The 19,717-nt window shown below is 45.9% G+C and overlaps 2 protein-coding genes across 9 annotated transcripts in view; one reads left to right on the plus strand and one right to left on the minus strand.

Annotated features, from left to right (window-relative positions):
- The window catches only part of KCNAB2 (potassium voltage-gated channel subfamily A regulatory beta subunit 2), a 151,731-nt gene extending 143,453 nt beyond the window's left edge, over positions 1-8,278 (minus strand). For 4 of the 7 annotated variants that reach the window (XM_083163007.1, XM_083163004.1, XM_083163006.1 and 1 more), the window contains exon 1: positions 8,126-8,278. The gene's annotated coding sequence lies outside the window, so the exon portion shown is untranslated. Of the gene's footprint in view, positions 1-6,824; positions 6,976-7,205; positions 7,225-8,109 lie in introns of those variants that run through there. The other 3 variants (XM_083163003.1, XM_083163005.1, XM_083163002.1) reach the window with 3 other exon arrangements.
- Positions 8,279-8,928: 650 nt separating this feature from the next.
- The window catches only part of NPHP4 (nephrocystin 4), a 286,074-nt gene continuing 275,285 nt past the window's right edge, over positions 8,929-19,717 (plus strand). The window contains exon 1 of one of the 2 annotated variants that reach the window (XM_083162998.1): positions 8,929-9,159. The gene's annotated coding sequence lies outside the window, so the exon portion shown is untranslated. The remainder of the gene's footprint in view (positions 9,160-19,717) is intronic. The other variant, XM_083162997.1, reaches the window with a different exon arrangement.

Below are 19,717 nucleotides of genomic sequence, written 5' to 3' on the forward strand. Positions count from 1 at the left end.
AACCCGATGCGCGCTCCTGTACGCATCGGGTCGGGAGGTCGGATGGGCTGCACATAGGATTTGGTAAATCTTATGTTCAGCCTGGAGACGGGCAGGGGATGCAGCATATGGGAAGCAGAGAGCTGCGCGGGGTGGGCTGATGCAATGAGCCAGGCAGGAGAGGCCGTGGACGCACTGACCTGGGCGGTGATCGCCACAAGCAGGGAGCCGGGCAGGGGAGGCAGTGGTCCGGGAGGTGAACGCAGCGATGGGTACCAGAGACTCTGTAGCATAGGGGAAGCCGGGCAGCAGCGGGCGCACATAGAAAAAAAACCACATAGAAATGAATGGACAGTCAGTGATTGGCTGAGAGCTCTCTCCGTCAGAGAGCTCTCAGCTAATCAATGGCTGCCCATTAATGTCTGTTTTTTTTTCTTCTATGTGCGCCCGCTACTGCCTGGCTTCCCCTACGCTACCCGGTAATCTGATCCCCTCGCCGCCCAATGAGTAAACTGCCTCTTTGCTTCCTCCCCCCCCCCCCCCCCCACCAGGTCTCCTCACAGAATCACAAGTGAAACAATTAACTCCACCTGCGGACCTTATAATATGTGTCTGTGAGTAATTAGTACACCTGTGCACCTGCTGGGTTACCAGCAAAACATGCACTGTCTGGGGTAATGAGGACCGAGTTCCCTGACCACTGGATTAATTACTGGTAACCACGGTGTATGTACAACTACTCCAAAAGATATATAAAAGGGTAATACATATTCAAGAATTTAGGAGAAGGTATATAGGTAAAAAAATTATTTAGTTATACAATACAGTAAAAAAAGGATTGCTATAATAGAATAGCTACAAATGTTCAAGGACAATTTCCAACGTGTTTCGTCCTTCTGACTTTATCAAGAGATATATAATATAGTGGCCCCGGCAATCAAAATTGATTTTTGAAATTTATAATAGCTATAAAAAAAAAAACCTCCATAGCGAACAAACATTGAAGGGCTCACATAAAGCAAGCATACACTAATGGGCAATTAATGTACATACAAAGTGCTGCTCATCACATTGAGTGGAACTTCTGGACCAGCCAATAGAGTATACAGTACAGAGACGGGCACTTCTACACTTTGGGTCCAATTCAGACCTGATCGCTGGACTGCAAATCTTCAGTGCCCAGCAATCAGTTAAACGGCATCCGGCAATGCACCCCACATGAGAAATCTCACCCATTTGCACGGCTGCGAATTCTTTCCAACATGTTGGAGGTTGCAGATCACCCACCCGCATCATTGGCACCACACACACAGTTGGGCCAATCTGCTGTAGATGTTTGGGTACTTTCTTGTCGGCTGAATGAACAGTTTCCGCTGTATCACCATGTAGAGGCCTCGTTACATAATATTTCAGCATCAGCTTTCTTCACGCTGCATAACTGGTACATGGCATTGCAGCACTGGGAATTCTACCACAACAAAAGTTTGACTTAATTTTATTTAACGTGTAGCTTACGTGCCCCTGTGCCTTGCAGGCAGAATTACTGAGGCACAGAGGAAGCAGGTAGCCTTTAGCAAGGGAGAAGATATTGGGCCTGATTCAGGGGTGAACAAAAATGCAATTGTGCCTGCAAGCAGCATTGATGTCTAGTGTTCATTCTAGCACCCGCTATCTTTGAAAACCCATGCAGTTCCTCTTCCCTGCCTGGGGTGTCGCTGTCTGCTGTAGAGGTTCTAGCACAGTGTGGTCTGTATATCAGCACTGATATGCAAACCAGACCTGTGCTAGAAACACCACAGCAGACAGCGACACCCCAGGCAGGCAAGAGGAACTGCATGGGTTTTCAAAGATAGCGGGTGCTAGAATGAACACTAGATGTCCATTCTTTTAAAATACACTCCTCCCCATGGGCATCTGAAATCGCAACTGCAACTCCGTACAGGTACAATCGAGTCCAACATTGGCTGTGTGTCCACCTCTGAATTAGCCCCATTGTGTTTGTATTATAGTGTTCCTTGTTCCAGTCTGGGGTGCTGCGCTCTGCTCTGGTGCTTCTAGAACACTCTGGTCTGTATCTCAACACTGAGATACAGAGCATACTGTGCTAGAAGCACCAGATTGACAATGCAGGCAGCAAACAGCAACTGCACAAGTTATGAAAGGTACAGAGTACTAGACTGAACACTAGTAGTACATTTTCCCTGTGAATATGGTATTTCCCTGGCTATAAGTTTTATGCAGCATGCATGAAGTAGCAATTGCTGCAGAAGATACTATTTGATTCAATTTGCATGATCTATTATACCCCTTTCAGACATACCACCCGGGATTTTAAACGCAGTACAATCCAAGGTTTTTAAAAATCCCAGGTCAATTGCAGGTGCGCAGGACCTTGGATTTTACTCAACTAAAATCCCGGGAAATAGCCATTCAGACATACGCTAGTCCCGGGATTATGCAAATGAAAAATCCCGGGATTTTTGCATATGTCTGAAAGGGGTATAAGAGGTGAAGATATGACAGCGGCAAGTGACACATGAAATAAAAGCGGTAGTAAAAAGTAAAAAACTTTATTGGTAGCAAAAAGTAATAATCAAAACACCCTTTCTCCTGGCCCTACAGCTAATCACAGACCGATGTAGTTTACGGATGCCCGAGACCCTGCCCCTTGCGCATGACATCCCACGCAAAGGAGGAGGGGCCAGCAAATAGCACCAGGAGGGCTTGTTACGTCGCTGATCATCAGTGCCCACTTCAAGCTATCAAACCCAAAACACCAAGTTCTCTCGCAGACGATACCATCGCAATGTCTGTTTAGAAAGCTGCATCTACTGGGCAGTCAGCATTACAAAACATCCTTACTCCCTCGCGGGAAGGCACATGCCAAGTCATTAATAAAGAAATAGCTTATTAAATAGTTATGGTCACATAAGTGGTTGCGTTTTACTCTTTTCCTGTCATCTGACGATGAAAAATGAGAAGTGTGGTCTGACTCTCCGTGCTCCACTGTAACCAGACCAGAAATAGGGATACCCTTTATACTGTTTGGGGTCAGCCTGTCTATCAATTATGTACTACTTAGCTTTACAATGATTTAACTAAAGTACCTAAGCTGTCTATTAGAAGCAAAAAGAAAGTACTACACAATACCTACACATTGGCCCTTATTCAGATCACAGTACAAATTTGTTCTCAAAATGGGCAAAACCATGTGCACTGCAGGTGGGGCAGATGTAACATGTGCAGAGAGAGTTAGTTTTGGGTGAGTTATTTTGTTTCTGTGCAGGATAAATACTGGCTGCATTATTTTTACACTGCAATTTAGATTTCAGTTTAAACACACCCCACCAAAATTTAACGGAATCGGTACATCTGTCAGAATGTACTTAGGTCTACAGCCATTAGGTCGACCCCACTAGGTCGACTGGCAGGAAGGTCGACCTGACTTAAGGTCGACATGGGCCAAGGTCGAATTTGCATAAAGGTCGACATGAGGAAGGTCGACTGGTCATAAGGTCGACATGGGCTTTTCACTGTTTTTTTATCCGAATGTCGACACAGTCGACATGGACACAGTTGGCAATGAAAATCGGACTCTCGCATCGCTCGCTATGCTTCGGACACGGTGGCTCGCTTCGCTCACCACAGCTTTAATAACCTCCTCCACGCCCTAGTGGATGGTAGGGCATGAAATACCGCCTGTCGGCACATGTCGGCTTAAAAAACAGTGAAAAACCCCATGTCGACCTTATGACCAGTCGACCTTCCGCATGTCGACCTTTATGCAAATTCGACCTTAAGTCATGTCGACCTTGGCCAATGTCGACCTTAAGTCAGGTCGACCTTCCTGCCAGTCGACCTAGTGGGGTCGACCTAATGACTGTAGACCTAAGTTCATTCTAATAGATGACCGCATCCCCATTTAACTCCCTCTGCACATGTACATCTGCCCCACCTGCAGTGCACATGGTTTTGCCCATTTTGAGAACAAATTTGTACTGCGATCAGATCTGAATAAGGACCATTTAACACAAACATTCTGTATCTCCGTGAACAAACCTCCTCATGCAGTGCCAGCAAAATAAGAACCACAATTTTAAAGTAAGTATAAATAAAGGAATTTCATGACAAACCATAAACCCACAAATATTGTGACTTGCATCCAGTAATCAGAAGTGAGGCCAAATCGTTCTGGTGTGTACTCAGCACAAGGACTATTTTTATAAGAACTTACAACTACATTCTGCATAGCTCCCCGGGTCCGCGACTGGGACCACATGTGAAAGTACTGCATGTGATCCTGCCGCCTGGTACGGTCCCGGGCAGCTTGCGAGGGACCGGCTGGCCATACACTGCTGCGATACATCGCCATATTGTATGGCCATTTTAAGATTTTTGAACGTGTGAGATTAAGCTACCCGGGACTAAGGGGGTCATTCAGACCTGATCGCACGGCTGCAAATTTGCAGGCCAAGCGATTATCGATAAATTGTGTGTGCGTATGGTTCATAGCATACATGCGCGAGGCCATCCGGTGATAAAATCCTGCTACTTTTCTTTTTTTTTTTCTTCAAAATATGTTTTATTGATCCTCATAAATCACAAAGTGTCACAAATCACACAGATGAAAAGGACATAAGACAATAGTATTAAGTGAGGAGCAATCCACCATTTTCAAGTCTTCCAAACAAACATCACCTGCTACTTTTCTGATTGCTGACCATACACAATTTGATTGACCGGAAGCCAGGATTTGGAGACAGTAACCGGTCGTTTTCTGGGAGGGCCCGGGAAAACGCAGGAGTGCCCAGGTGACTGAGGGGATGTCATGTGACGGCAGCTCTGGTGTGACACTTACAATCAATGGCCATAACTGGGTTTAGGCAACATAATAACTTTTCAAGGCAAGCTTTAGAAAGAAGTGGTATAAAAACCATTACTACAGTATATCCACTATAAGAACCATCTGTCACACTGTTGGCTATGCTGATGGTGGATTGCAAGTACACAGACTCGCTACAGAAGTGCGAGAAATGTAACAGCCGGCGACTTGCGGATATCGGTGAGATTGTGCCCAATGTTTAAGAGTAAAAGGCACTTTTTAAATGGACAGCAGTCCAAACTTCAACAATAATGACATTGCCGACAGTCTAAGAATGTTGACATGTGAAATGTTGACATTGTCAGTATGCCAACATTAGGTTTCTGCACTAATGGGAGAGATAGAACTAGGGATTAGGCATAGCATAAAAATACTTAAAGGAATGGCGGTCACATGACCACCAGGAGACGGACGATGCTGCTGGACCACCACAATGTTGACGTTTTGTCTATATAATGAATGTCAACATAGTAAATATTGGACATTATGACCTAGTATGGAATTTTGTACCCATCCCCTACGACTGCGGCTTTAAACTCTGGTCAATTCACCAGAATCTTGTACATTATTATATGTCACGGAACATGTTCACTTCTAGTACAATATATGCATGTATCCCAACGTTATTACACTTCTTAATTGGGTATGGGTCGACAGGCCTTAGATGGACACCTGAAATAGGTCGACATGGGCAAGATTGGAATGTCAACACAATCATTAGGTCGATGTGGGGAAGGCCATCAGTCAAAAGGTAGACATGACTTCTTAAATTTTTTTTGCCCTGAATGTCGACACAGTCGACGTCTAAGTGTACCGCTGCGCTCGCCAATAGCGCATAGCACACTATTTCATTCTCCCACCACGCCGTAGTGGACGGTAGGGCACGAAGTACCGCTTGTCGATACTTCAGCTAAAAAAATAAACGTGAAAAACCTCACATCGACATTTTGACTGTTGACCTTCTGACCTTCAACCTTACCCATGTCGACCTATTTCAGGTGTCGACTTAAAACCTGTCTACCAACAGTGGTCAAGCCAATGCATGTCCACCGAATGACCGTATCCCTCTTAATTAAAGAAAACGTTCAATTAAGAAGTTTGTAATTCAATCGGGATTCTTTTTTTTTTTTTGCTGAAGACTAAAAAAGTCTTTGCTGCATTCAATCGCTCTATTGGTCATTCAGCACATATATAATAAGACCTGGCAACATAACCTGGCAGTCACACCGGTGTTACAAAGTACATACATGCAATATATCTCACACTAAAATCACTGTATATACAGCAACTACCTGGACCGTGAGGATTGTATCCAATTCTCTAAGCACCAAGATCTTCTACTTTATGGATCAGAACAGAAAATAACATTTATTCTGAGAACAAACAGTTAAATGAATTCATATCTAGTAGAAAAATACAGTTTCCCATAAGAAATTGCAAATAAATTGGGTTATTGAGATTAGATAAAGCTTAGAAAATAATTTGCAATGTTAAGCCAACTGCGGATACTTATGCAATATGAAATAAATAACAATAATACAATCCCCTAGATTGGCTGATTTAAGTACTTATGGAGAACAGGAAGTATAAAAGACACATGCAGCCACCAATGAAAGCAAACCGTACTAAACTCTACCAAATGCATTCAATCTAGAACCCAGAAACCTGCATCCTTATGTTTGATCGTTGCATCGGATAGAATTGTATTCCATATACACAACTGCAGAGGCCTGCAGCCTTGATATACCATACTGGAATCTGACGGATTATGATCTCTGGATAAACTGATAAGTCTTTGATTTCAATGACAAATTAAATCAACCATCAAGTGCATTCTCCTTGCAATGCAGATAGCAGTAAGTATAACACAATCTTGTGCCAATGAAACTGCAGAGATAACTGGGTTAGACCAACAGCAACATATTCCAGCAAATCCAGTGGTGAAATCAGAGTGTTAACTCACTTCTGCGGCAATGACATTGACCAGGCTGCAGAGGGACCACACAAACCAATGACTACAGATAAAGTCTATGCTGTGTGGCGTACCCTAGGAAAAGTGCCTCTTATTTCACAGCAATGCAGGATGGAGAATTGGGTGGGTAGTAACGGTGTATAAAAGAGGAGGGGGGACCCGAATGATGATACAGCAGATCCCCAGCGTTTTGCAATAGACAGTGTTGTCATTGGCACGCGTCTGTGCAATGCTGCTACTAGACTGCTCAGAAAGCCATGCCGACTGGATTTTGCTGACCACTGCAGTCATTGCTAAGAATGTACAGAAATAAAAAAGATACAGTATACACAGATTACATTTTAAATATAAATAAATAAGAAAGCAGTTTACAAATCTGCCATTGATCTCTGTCTGAGGATGTGGTTTGGGGCTATGTCTACAGGACTATTTCCCTCCTGCAAAGCTGCAGTACAGGAAGGGGAGGGGGTATAAACAGCCCAACAACAGTGGTCCTTATGTGCCACAGTGCATGGTCTTAAGCTGGCCATACACCAAACTAGAGCGATATCGTGTACGAATGCACAATTTCGATGGGTCATGCAATCGATCGTGTGGTATATCGTTACGATGCGAGGTCCAGTAGGTCAATATTCTGATCATACGGGAGCAGATAAGCACATAAGATTACTCATATGACATGCATACTTATCAGGTCGTAAGAGCGATCTTATGTCAGGTCTAGTAGACATACAATCATGTATTTTGCAGGTTGTTGTAGTGTATGGCCAGCATTATTCAGGAGGCAGGTACATCGGACAAGGTGCAAAATTATTAAAGCAGTGGACTTTCACCAATGAGAACGTCTCGTGAGTACCGCTTCTTGTGACCATTATATATATGATACGCAGGACATGTTGGGGAGATATATAAATATATATATTTTATTTATAATACATTACATTTTAATATTTTTATTTATACATCCCCAACATGTCCTGTGTATTGGTGATTGGCAAGGGCACATGCACCTGATGTTTGCTGTGTGAGATAGAGATATTATATATATATATATATATATATATATATATATATATTATACACACACACACACACACACACACACACACACACACACACACACACACACACACACTTGAGCTCCGTGGGAGCTCAGGATAAATCCCTGCAGTAGCTAGCTATACGACTGTGTGCCCCAGATTGCTGAGCTTCTCCCATGGCTGTTGGCAATGGGGCCAGCAGCAGTAACTATAGGACAGACAGGAGGTGTGTGCACCTCCGTAGCTCCTCACCCGCCTCCTCCTCCAGCGCTGCGGCCGCCGCTCTCCTCTCTCCCCGGCAGTCCCCGTTGTGCCGCCGCCGATGTTGCTGTTGCTGCTGCCAGGCTTCTGCTCTCTAGTCTCTCCCCGCACTGCTGACCTCGTGGGAAAGCGGCAGCTGCCTGGCCCCGCCCACTCCCTGGCAGACACCATCACGACTCCCTCCTCCGAGCCGCGTAAACACAGCAACTATTGGTTCGCCAGACTGGCAATCAACGTGGCGGCGTGTCCGATTGGACGGTGGGAGGAGCGTCGTGACAGCACCAAGGATAACAGACGTCCGGATTGGCCGACCGGCGTGTCATTCTTTTTGACGCATTGGTAATGCATATGGTATTAGAGGCAGAATTGTTGCCAGGGTTGTCGATGTCTAGTGTAGTCGGTACATATAGGGGTGACAATAGTAGACGCGATATTAGCGTTACGTACTTGCGTTGTCGGGACGGGCTAGAAAACGGCTGCGGGTAGCCAGACCTGTGACTACATTTCCCAGAATGCTCGGCCATAGCAGTCTAAGTGGGGGCTCATGGGAAATGTAGTCCTAGTAGCGCCGGAGAGCCGTGCCTTGTCTCGCGGCCCTGCATGTCGGTCTGTGCCTTTGTAACTATAACCCCCGCACGTGTTGCTGCGCTCGCCGTGTCTGCAGCCAAAGTCTGCGGCAGTCATTACCTGCTACACAGGCCGCCGCGCGCCGCGTCGCTGGCTCCCGTCACCATGGCAACAGACGCTGGGTGGTGGACGGAACCATGTTGTTCTCTTATGGGGGGACAATCTCTGTATTTTTAGATCAGCCCTCTTCTGTGGTGCTGCATTACCCCATAGACGCAGATAGCACGGGGAAAGGAGTCTTCTCAGGACGGGGAACTTAAAGATGTATAAATAAGAGGCAGTGACAAGGAGGCTCAATGTCACCACTACCAGCAGCACCCCCCCTCCCCATGTAATGGTTTAGTCCCTAACGTTCCCAGGGATAGGAGATGGCATCTCAGGGCTGGTGGTGCATGGAGGTGAGTGATCTGTGTGTGTGAGAGTTCTGGGGGCTAGAGGAGACTCAGAGGTAGGCTCTGGCTTTCCTGGGCCAAGGTCTCCCTTGGCTGTCATGGCATGCTGAGACTTGTAGTTCTACAACAGAAGGATTGCCATGGCCCCTAAGGCAGGCATTCCCAACCTGGGTTCTGGAGAAACAATAACAGTGCATGGTTTTGATATCCAGGCTTCAGCAGAGATGGTTAAGTCTAAATAACTGAGGTTGTAATTGAAGTCACCTGTGCTTAAACATGGAAATCCTGAAAACCTAGACTGCTAGTGTGCCCTGAGGGCTAAGGCTGGGAATGCCTAGTTTAGGGTCAGATTAACAATGGGGTGGCTGGGACTACACTAACCTGGCCTGAATATAAATATAGGCCTGATGCTGGCCAGATGATAAGCAGCTGCCCAGCTTGCCTCAGAGTTTTTCGTAAGTCATAATATTAAACCTGTATTCAGACACCGTTATGCAGTTATTCTGATGTTACACATTTATATAGAGACTGGAGCTGTTAGTGTGTAGGGTTGCACACACTACCATACATACCTCCCAACTAGGGTTACCACCTTTTTGTTGAGAGATTCCCGGACAGTGGCCCGCCCCTTGACACACCCACAGACCACCCCCAGTCCCTCCCCTTGCCCCGCCTTATCGCGTTTGTTTTTTTTACCTTTGCTCGAATTCTATTATTGAGTTTGCACACCGTAATGCCACTTACACATTATGCCACACACAGTAATGCCTATTACACGATATGCAACACACCAACGATGTCCATTACACATTTTGCCACACACTGCGATGCCCATTACATGTTTTGCCACACATTGCGATGCCCATTACACGTTACGCCACACACCATGATGCCCATTACACGTTACGCCACACATGCCCATTACACATTATGCCAGGGTTTGCCAAAAAATTGTAAAAATGTAGGAACCAGGATGAAAGTGTGGGAGCCAGCCAAACCAATAACAGGGCTAGTGCGCGCCTAAGGGGCGCGGCAAAAATTTACCCCGTAATGCCAATTACACGTATTACACATGATGCCAGAGGCCATAATGCCCATTACACATTATACCAAACACTGTAATGCACATTACACGTTATACCAAACACTGTACTGCCCATTATATACCTTCACCTTGTCATTACCTAGTAGTGCTTTATATGCCAACCCCCTGCCGGGCACACAGACTCAAGAAAGAGTCTAATATGACAGTGGACGGATAGACATTCAGTTGCTACTTAGCTGCTGGGGAACTACAAGTCCCAGGATAGAGTGCTGGGGTTTGTAGTGGAGAGAAGCAGATATTGGTCTGCTGAGTGCCCCCTATTGTTCCCAGACAGACAAGGTGGGGTTGCAGGGAGGGGGCCAGAGGCTGCTTTGAGTCTGGCAGCTGGGTGGAACTAAAAGTCCCAGGATAGAATGCTGGGGTGTAGAGAAGCACAGACTGGGCAGAGGAGTGCCCCCTGGCAGACAAGGGGGGGGGGGTGGCATGGAGCAGAGCAGGGACTGCTGTTAGCCATGGCATCAGGGCCTGATTAAGGGATCAAATAGACAGTTGAGGGCACTGGCAGTCACTATGGCAGGCAGATCTCCTACTGAGTAATTGAATACCCCTATTGTGCACCTTCAGTTAGACAGCCCCCTAACCAGCATGTCTCCCTCTCCTCCTCCCGCTCGCACCACGCACCCCCTCCTTTATTCAATCTCTCCAGCCAGTACACACAGACCCCCTCGTAGATGCTTCCAACGCTCCTCACCTCAAACCTGGATACCGCGATGCCACGCAGCCTGTCAGTCACCAGCTTGGACACATCACGGAGCTCAGCATGTCTCCCGCCCGGTGCCTGCTGCGCTGCTGAACTCATGTCTCCCGCACCGGCTCTGAATGTGCGCCCAGTAGTTACTCTGTGCACCCACGCTGTACTTTCCCTCACCACTGTCCCTCACAGGACACCGTATCACTGGAGCGGAACACACAGGCAGGTGCTGCTGCTGTCTGGTCTGCGACAGTTCCACTCGTCAGCAGCTGTCAGTGACCCAGCCAAGGTGAGCCGGCTGAGGCGCTCCGCTCACAATACACTTTAACCATGAAGCTGACGATTCCCGGACATTGTATAGTCCGGGAACACCACCCCTCCGGACTCCGGACGCCGGTCCTCATTACCGGACTGTCCGGAGTAATCCCGGACGGGTGGTAACCCTACTCCCAACTGTAACCATGTTGGTGGGACAGTCCTGTTTTTCAGGCATTGAAAATGGTGGAAAATGGGTTGTGGCCCCCGATTGTGCCATTTTTGTGAGGCAGAGATTTATCTTTTAGGTTGAAATAAACTTACATGGTCAGTTATACCCCGTTCCCACTGCTAGGCAAATTCCCGGGTATAGCGCGCCTAGGGTTACCACCTAGTCCCTTTAATTCCGGACACATGTTAATTACACAGGTTCTGTGGCAGTTTAAAATCAGGTGAAGTGGAGTCTTGAAGTCAGCCAGCCACAGAACCTGTGTAATTAACATGTGTCCGGAATTAAAGGGACTAGGTGGTAACCCTAAGCGCGCCGACCCAGTAATTTGTCTTTCTTTTAACACTGGGTTTTTTTTTCAGTGTGAACGGGTCAAAATTCCAGGGTCTCCAACCCTGCTGCTTACCCGGGTATGCAGATACGGGTTGACTCGTTCACACTGCAACAAAAACCCATGTTAAAAGGCAAATTACTGGCTAGAACTGCTTCACCCGGGAATTTGCCTTAGCAGTGAGAACGGGGTCCGGCGCTGCAGTCCCCGGCATTAAAATGCCAGCTACTACACACTAGCAGAATGGAAGCAGGCAGAAATCTAATAGTCGGCGGTAACATCGCTCTGATTAGAACAGCAATGGGAGGTCCCTCCTGGTGCTATTCACATAGTTTTAAATAGAATTGACCTCAATAAAAGAGAACAGAAAATATTCCTGCTGTGTATGGGAAATCGCTGGACTTATTCTAACTGAATATATATATATATTTGTAATGTCATAAAGAAGAGGTTCAGCTGAATAGAATAAAAGGTATCTGAAATAAAATGAAGACGCCTCCCAATATCGTCTCTATGTATACAGTATGTCAATATGGATTGTTGCATGTCCTCCAATAATATTGGTAATGATGAATAACCGATTTAAATACCCACTGATGATAAATCCCAATATATGTAAAATACAGCATAGACTGATATTGTGGTCAAAATACAGTATACATAATTACATGTATTAACACAGCAAAAAGTTGAAATATTAATCTTCACAGTGAGAATACTTAATTGCAAATAATAATAATACAGGTTGAGTATCCCTTATCCAAAATGCTCGGGACCAGAAGAATTTTGGATAACGGATGATTCCATATTTTGGAATATTTTTATGTTTGCACATCAAACACATGAAATACACACAAATATATTGTATTTGTGCATGAAACAAGGTTTTAAAAGATGAAACAAAGTTTGTGTACTATCTCAGACACTGAATTTGAATGCTAAGTAATCATGTCCTTGTACATATTTAGTGCCAGTAATACCCCTTTTACATCAGTGTAAATTCCTGGGTTGGGCCCAGGAACAACCCGCGACTAGTGCTGGTGTGAAAGGTTCCCGGGCCAAATTCCCAGGTAAATTTGCCAGGATTTCAACCTTGCTAGCTAACAGAGTTGCTCCAGCGACCTGCCCGGGTTACTGGCTGGTGTGAAAGGAGCCAACTTGGCTTCTCCTCACCGGAGTTGGTCTGTTGAGTCTGGGAGGCAGCCAGGGTGCCGAACCCGGAGGATCCCATCCATGTGGGGGTGGTGCGGGTACAGGTTCCGGAGGCCAGGCCTGGGGGGCGGGTTCCGGTCAGGAGGGTCCGGACTGTAGCTGCTGGTGGAGAGCGCTGAGCCGCTGCCAGCAGTAACGTCACGTGTCTCCTGTGGTCTCCCGCCGCTGGGGGGGAAGCCGCCGGTTCACTAATGCTTATAGTTCCACCCTGAGCCAATCCCCGTCTGGCCCCGCCAGCATAATCTCACTCACCACGCCTCCCGCCGCCTGCCCACTCACACCAGAAAATACAGGGACTTGGTGGTGTGAAAGTGGCCAACTCAGGTAAGTACCTGCATTTTCTACTTTGAAAGGTGTATTACATGTTATTTCCCCAGTATTGCCAGTTACAGATGTCCCCAGTAGGTTTTTAGCAAAAAATAAAAGTACATTTTGGAGACTATGTTTTTTGGAATAATTTGGATAAAGGATACTCAACCTGTATTATCGCACATTTTTATGTTACTAGACTAATTTAAGCTATTGAAATATTTTTCTCTTTCATTCATCCTGGTGACACAGCTTTGCGGGCTTAAATTAACCCCTGAACAGAAGGACCACAGGGCCTTTGCCCGGTATGCGAGTCTGTGCCCGGTGGAGCGCAAGCCCAGAGGGTTGAGCAACCAGAACCTGTGTGGGCTGTTGCTCTGGGAAAGTCTGTGTCTACCTTAGTGCAAGTGTTGAACAGACAGACAGATGAGTTGGTGAGATCTCCCAGACCATTGTCATCCTCTCAGCGTTCGGTGGGCTCCATTCCCATCTCAAAAGGGGACCTGCCTTTTTACAAGTAATGCAGGATACTGCTCAGAGTGTGCAAAAATGTAATGGTCTTATGGAGCAGTTTACAAAGGAGTGAGAGGTCTCTACCAGATTTTCTTTATCCACTCCCCCTATCCCCAATGTAGACTCTGAGGAGGAAGGGGAATGTGTGGAAGATCTAGCATGGGATCAGAGAGCAGAGGAAGTCTCAGTCGCTGATGTTGATGATTTAATAATTGCAGTAAAGCAAGCATTGAATTTATCTGAAGGGGATAAAGCCCCACAGCAGGGTTTGTTTAAAAGACAATGCAGAGATGCAATCACTTTCCCTTCTGATGAAGGCATGCAAGAATTGCTGGGAGGGGCATGGAAAACGCCCAATAAAAGACTACTTATGCCCAAGTTTGAGTCTGTACCCATTGCTGGAAGAGCACATAAAACTGTGGGAGAGAGTTCCACTTGTGGACGCCCTGGTGGCCAGACTGTCAAAAGCTACTGCTTTGCCTGTACAAGGAAGGCGCTGCATTTAAGGACCCTGTGGATAAAAAGTTAGAGGGTTGCTTAAAGGCTTTGGGTACTTGTGAGTTATCTGGGCGCCCGATTTTTTGATTGTATGCCTTAAGTTAAGGCATACAATCAGATGCGATGCGATATCGCATCGCATCGCATCGCATGCGACCATCGGATGCGATGACCCGATTTTTCCATAGGAATCAATGTTAAAATGGACTGAGTCCATTTTAACATGGAATTTAATGGGAAAAAGGGGTCCTTTTCATACCCCTACTATCCAAGTGGGCATGGAGTTGGATATAAACCTGTGGCGAGCGTAGCGAGCCACCGAGCCCGAAGCGTGGCGAGCGAAGCGAGCCCCGCGAGGGGACGGTATTCCGTGTCCCCTCGCGGGGCTCGCTACGCTCGCCACAGGTTTATATCCAACTCCATGCCCACTTGGATAGTAGGGGTATGAAAAGGACCCCTTTTTCCCATTGAATTCCATGTTAAAATGGACTCAGTCCATTTTAACATTGATTCCTATGGAAAAATCGGGTCATCGCATCGCATCGCATCCGATGGTCGCATGCGATGCGATGCGATGTCCCGATCCGACCCGATTTAGAAATCGGGCGCCCGGATAACTCACAAGTACCAGGCTTTGTTTGAAGGTGTAGGCTTTACACTTAGACCGGTTATTGCTTCAGCCTGGGTCCCTAAGGCCATGATTGCTTGGGCAAACAACCTGTGTTCACTTCTTCAGCCAGATTCAGAAACGTTTGCTTTGGCATAAAAATTTAAGGCGGCAACTGAATATACCTGTGATGCAGGGGAAGAGGGAGTTAAGATGTCTTCCAAGGTCTAACAACTGTGGTTTGGAAAATCCAAACCAATCGGGCGCAATGAGTAACCTTACCCTTTAAAAAAAGGGGGGGAGGAGAAACAGGGATGGTATTAAGGAAATGGAAATTGCACACAAAGAGCAAAAGATTCTTATATGGTGTAAATACCAATACCAATGTATATAAATGTGTAGTTGGCTGCTCCCAATTACAAATTGGATAGTTTGTAGGGGGACAAATATAGTAAAATCAGATATATGTGATAACTCACATATATCTAGAGAGCGCCACACCAGTGGATGTAATCAATATAGATTTATTTCTTTATAAAAATATATAAATTTCACAATAAAATGTACAGTTTAATAAAGACTCATTAAAAATATGAAATATAAAACAATAGGAAAACAATAAATTCGCATACCCTCCTGATAAAGTCTATTAAGGACTGCGTTGAACAGTAATATGTCCTCTGGTTATCCCTTAGTAGGGACTTAGGGCTTATTATACGGTGATAATTTCATTTAGAATGCTAGAACAGACCTCAATTCCTTTTCCTATAGCCGATAAAACATATCGATGTTAATCTGTATTAAGTGTGATTAACAGATAGCTCAAGCTCCCCTGTCAGCGGTCGCCGCCTGTTGACGAACCGCTGATGTGATGTTTGTATAGGGGGCGAGCCGTCCGTCTCCAGCAGGCTGCCCAGGTTTGCTGTGTGCCGGGAATCACATATATTGACACTGTGCAGGACTCACCCAGGTTTGATGGAATTACCAGTCGGACGCCGGCTGTTGGTGGATGTTGGATACACTGGGGAGATCACAGTTGAATGGCAGATGGAAAAAACGGCTTGAAGGATTTAGGAGGCAAATAGTTGTAACGATCACTCTGTATTAGCTGTAGGAGATGTATGTTGATAACAATCCTTTACAGCTAATACAGAGTGATCGTTACAATCAGAGCTCAGTAGTACAGAAGAGCAGCACAGATGATAGATATTGATCAGCCGGTTTTTGGCGGACAGAAAGCCAGCGTTTGGGGGTGGTAACTTGCGTTTTTCTTTGTGTGGAGGAAAAAACACAGGTATGCCCAGGCATTTTTGAGGAGGGTCAGGGAGCACCACTTCCAGCCTGTCTTAGGGCCTTATTCTGGTTCACTCCTTCCGGCAAATTTCTTCTTAGATGGACAAAACCCATGTGCACTGCGGAGGGGGGGGGGGGGGGGAGATGTAAAATGTGCAGAGTTCGATTTGGGTGTGTTATTTTGTTTCTGTGCAGGGAAAATACTGACTGCTTTATTTTTACACTGCAATATAGATCTCACTTTGAAGTAAAACCCCACCCAAATCTAACTCTCTCTGCACAAGTAACATCTACCCCGCCTGCAGTGCACATGGTTATTTCCATCTAAGAAGAAATCTGCCAGAAGGAGTGAACCAGAATAAGGCCCTTAGTTGCAGGATACTGGAAGCCTCAGACCTACTCACAGACTATGAAAACCTTTTGATGGTTTGTGAATTGCGTATGGAATTGTGATTAGCGATCCATTAGTAATTCTCTCGCAAATTTACACGGGCGGGTTTTCTTTCTGTCTGGGTGGCAGGTATCTACTCGTAGTCACCCTATACACGCTGTGTCTGTTACTCATTTATCCCAGCCTGCAACTTGTCTCCTCTGCTGGAGCTGCCCTCTCTCCAGTATAATAGGATGTTTTACTGTCAGAGCATCAGATGAACCTAACGGGACCTACACACGGGGCATCTGACTAGATCGCTTAGAAAATGCCCCTGCATTGCCCCTTGTGTAGGGACATAGTGATAGCGAGGCGTGGCCTCACGTGTCGCTGTCACCCGGCAGTTAATAAATCTAGTGATATCACCGGTCAGGGCCAGTGTTCTCACCGGAGACCTCTGGCCTGACAGATCGCTCAGCACACAGCGCTGACACATCACTGTGTGCTGAGCAATCTACATTGCCCAGCACAGCCACCCCATGTGTAGGCCCCTAAAGTGGCTTATGCTGACGTACCGTGTGAGTTTTTGCACTTAGTATGCCTGAGGCCGGGCTGTTACATGTCTTGCCTCCACTTGCAGCTGAAGAGGCATAAATGAGAGGTAGCGGAGCATTGGCATGCAGTGCATATGTCCTGTTTTCAGACCCACTTTGAACCAGGTAGTTGGTAGATTGACCCCAAAAGGTTGACCTATGAAAGGTTGACATCATTTTTTGTTGTTGGCAATTGTCGACATGGACCGCCAAGAAGGCCTTCTACATCTTGTCAGGACCATGTGTCATCCTGCCCCCACTATCGTACTACGCTTTGCTAGTACAGCAGGGAATATAAGATGGTGTATATTAACTAATGGAGCATATTTTATTATTAGATTTAAACTAATAGTTTATTAATGCTTGGATAATGTTTATAGTTCTATATAAAGCCTGAAGTTGCCCATACACGGTACGATTATTCAATTATTGTATGTCATTTGGACTAGATCGCATTGCATACGTTTTGCAATGCAATGAGATGCAATCTAGTACAAGCAGTATGTGTAGAACGTACTTTTTCAGCTGTGCGATGGGATGTGCACAGGAGCGGCAACTGTACCCTGTGTGGGCACCCTAAAATAATAACACTAATCAGCCACCTGTTGAGTAATTAAAGAGCCTTGTGAGAAAGTAGCAGTTTTTTATTTGAGCTATAGTTTGCTGCGGTATCTTATGGAGTGTATAATACCTTACCTCCCAACATGACCCTCTCCAGGAGGGACAAAATGCTCTGTTCCATGAATTCCATCTTCATTTAGGATTGACATCACCTGTGTTGAATAGGTTAATTGAAAAGAAAGGTGTTTTAGCACAGGTGATGGGAATCGTACAGAGAGGGAAGTCATGTAGGGAGGTATGTATTACATTATTACTAACTGTTTCAGTCTGTGTCTTAATTGTGTTATACCGGCCAGTTATTGATTTTGTGTCTAATATGCATAAAAATAAAAAATATGTTTTATGGTCTAATTCAAAAGTGCTGTTTAGTTCATATTTACTATAGAATACCCCTTTTACACAAACCACCACATTTCCCAAGTTATTGCCCAGCAATCCAACTTGGGAACTGTTGCAGGTTGAACACAGATGACCTAAGACCTGCTTACATAAATGAGGGTTTACCCATACCTACCAACCACAGCATGGAGGTTGGCACAGGCGGCATGCAGCCTCCACTGCTGTCTTCTGCCAGGGAGTAGGCGAATGGATACCTGTGTGTGGCATTCATTCACCTCACGGACGAAGGCTGAGGGCATCCCAGCTGCTTTCCTGAATGATGGGCTTGCCACCAGCAAGCCCAACGGTGCGTAGGTCCAGGACAGTGGATTTCCCCGGCGTTTGATAGGATGACATTTCCAAGCGCCAGCATTGAAGACCCTGCACCCGCGTGCAGTACGAATGGTGCTGATCTGGGAATATCCCAGGCCGGACAGCCAGACACTGAATCCCATATCTGACCTGGATTGGAACTGTGTTCCAAATACCGGATTATGGAGAGACAACTATTTTATAAAGTTTTCTTCCAATGGAACAAATACAACTTACACAACCTTAAAATACACATGGAAAAATAAAACCTCTATCTCTAAACTCTGCAGCACTTACATCAGGCATGTCCAAACTGTGGTCCTCCAACTAAACTAGACCTCCCAGCATGCCTTGCTATAGTTCCCTAATAGCAAAACTGTGGCAAGGCATGATGGGACTTGTAGTTTCACAACAGCTGGAACAGGCCTGATACTGGTTGACTCGCTAAGCAGCATAACTTCACTGCTTAGTGAGCCAACTGATGCCGGCCACGCGAATACCCGCCCCCCCCCCCCCCCCCCCCCCCGCCACAGTCCTCACATCCCCGCCGCTTCACATATGGATGTTTGGCATAAACATCCATTCACAGAACAGTGTACAGGGCCAAAATCTCCAATCATCAAATGATTTCTACCCTGTTCGCAAATCTGGACTGACTTACACTTGCGGAGTCCGAGAACAGTTCGTACTGTGACATCTGCTGCCCACCACTGAAAGGCAGGTGCCCACCAGAGTTTTTCTGAGCGCAGCCAGTATTTTTGTGGGTATGCCCAGCAAACAGAGCCCGCCTCCATTGCCCCTGTGTGAACGCCTTGGCAACTGTGCAAGTCAACCCACACAGAAGCCCTGCACAAGCGCATATGCTATTATGCACAGTGCAAAAACATCAGTCCCCGGTGCAAACACGCTGGGGACGGAGTGAATCAGAATGACCCCCTGTATTAGTCAAATAAGGAAGACGCTGCAGAAGAACTGGAGCATTTTCCATCTAAGCAATCTTTTTTTTTTTTCTAGGCAAAATATATTGGAACCGTATAAAATTATTGCACCTTGGGGGAAATTTCCTAAGATGGGTGTTGTATTTCAGATGGGATGATATTGTATAAAAGTTGCTAAATAAAGTAGATTCTGATTGGTTCGCCGTAGCAACATCCCTGTGCAATAGAACTCCATCCTATTAAATTACCACCCATATATATAACTACAGCAGTAATGTATGACCGCTGTTGCTGTTCCGGTTTCTCATT

This window comes from Crinia signifera, chromosome 19, assembly GCF_055691185.1.
Source record: "Crinia signifera chromosome 19, ASM5569118v1, whole genome shotgun sequence".
Taxonomy (NCBI): domain Eukaryota; kingdom Metazoa; phylum Chordata; class Amphibia; order Anura; family Myobatrachidae; genus Crinia; species Crinia signifera.